Here is a 2,076-nt window from a genome sequence, read left to right on the forward strand (position 1 = left end):
CAGGGAGACAGACAGAAGGAGACAGTGACACAAAGTAGCAGAGGCCTAGACCCCATAGCAGCAGCAGCAGGAGCAGCAGCAGGAGCAGCAGCATCAGTGCGTGTATTAGCAGCAGATGCATCAGAGGATGTGATAGGAGCAGCAGCAGCAGCAGCAGCAAAAGGTTATATATCTCTCTTAAACAACGATATAAAACACTGGCAGGAGCTGGCTCTCTATATAAAAACACAAATGGAGACTGCATGCAGCGGCACATGGCATGCAATAGCAGGCAAACATTTTGGGGCTTTTATTACGCATCAAGCACAAGGCCTGGTGTATATGCAGGTGGCACAGGTCAATGTGCTGCTGTTTAGACACGGATGAGTTTATATATATGTGTATATATATATATATATATATATATATATATATATATATATATATATATATATATATANATATATATATGTATGTATATATATATATATATATATATATATATATATATATATAGATGGATAGATAGGTAGATATATAGATAGATATATAGGTAGATTTATATTTATATGTGTGTTTATATATATAGATATTCAAGTATACATATTGGTAGATAGAACGGGTAGCTAGCTGGCTAGCTATATAGGGATATATTAACCAATCGAAGGATAGATAGCTAGATAGCTAGCTAGCGGTCTGGCTAGCTAGCTGGCGGCCTAGCGAGCTCAGCTAGCTAGCTAGCTAGCTAGCTAGCTAGCTAGGTAGCCCCCCAAGACTATAACATGCTTGGTGGAGAGGCGATGGGCCGTAGGAGCAGTGAGGCGGCTGTGAGTGCAGTGGCTAGCTGGCTAGCCAAGGGTATGGCTAGCTGCTAATATATACGGGGGCAGCTAGCTGGCTAGCTAGCTAGCCGGGGCTATGGCTAGCTGGCGAGCTCATACCACAGCCAGCTAGCTAGCCAAGAGAATGGCTAGCTGGTAGTAGCCACGAGGGCGGCTAGCGCGAGCAGCTAGCTAGCTAGCTAGCTAGCTAGGGGACTTGCTGCGGCTACCTGGGGACGCAAACAAACCCCCTAGTGGCTAGCCAGAGGCCCAATCAAAGAATCTCAGAAAGAAGCAGCAGCAGCAGCAGCAGCAGAACCAGTAGCAGCAGCAGCAGCAGCAGCAGCAGCAGCAGCAGCAGTAGCAGCGACAAGAGACAAGGAATCGTTTATAATCCAAAAGGAGACAGCAAAGAGAGACAAAGCAGGAGACAGCAACAGTCTGTCTCCTGCTGCAACGGAGACAGTGAGGTGTACGTACACCCCAGGGGCCCCCGCGGGGCCCCAGCAGCATGAGCTTATCTCTGGTGTATGTACACCTCAGCTGCCTATACACCCTAAACCCTAAACCCTGAGGTGCCTATACACCTCAGCTGCCTATGCACTTGAGGTGCCTATACACCTCAGCTGCCTATACACCTCAGCTGCCTATACACCTGAGATGCCTATACACCTCAGCTGCCTATACACCTCAGCTGCCTATACACCTCAGCTGCATATACACCTGTGAGGTGCCTATACAGCTGAGGTGCCTATACACCTCAGCTGCCTATACACCTGAGGTGCCTATACACCTGAGGTGTGAGGTGCGTATACACCTCAGCTGCCTATACACCTGAGGTGCCTATACACCTCAGCTGCCTATACACCTGAGGTGCCTATACACCTGTGAGGTGCCTATACACCTGAGGTGCCTATACACCTCAGCTGCCTATACACCTGAGGTGCGTATACACCTGAGGTGCGTATACACCTGAGGTGCGTATACACCTCAGCTGCCTATACACCTGAGGTGCGTATACACCTCAGCTGCCTATACACCTGAGGTGCGTATACACCTGAGGTGCGTATACACCTCAGGTGCCTATACAGTCCAAAATAGATAAAGGAGGCCCTTTAAATACTGTAGCATTTCGTGCATCCCTGCGGAGACAGCAAAAGAGACAAAAGGAGACAAAAACCACCAAACTGTCTCCTGCCCCTGTTCCAGCAGCAGTAGCAGCAGCAGCAGGAACAGCAGCAGCAGCAGCGGGAACAGCAGCAGCAGCAGCAGAAAC

The sequence above is a fragment of the Eimeria mitis genome, genomic scaffold (assembly GCF_000499745.2).
Source record: "Eimeria mitis Houghton genomic scaffold, Emh_scaff2333, whole genome shotgun sequence".
NCBI classification, from domain to species: domain Eukaryota; phylum Apicomplexa; class Conoidasida; order Eucoccidiorida; family Eimeriidae; genus Eimeria; species Eimeria mitis.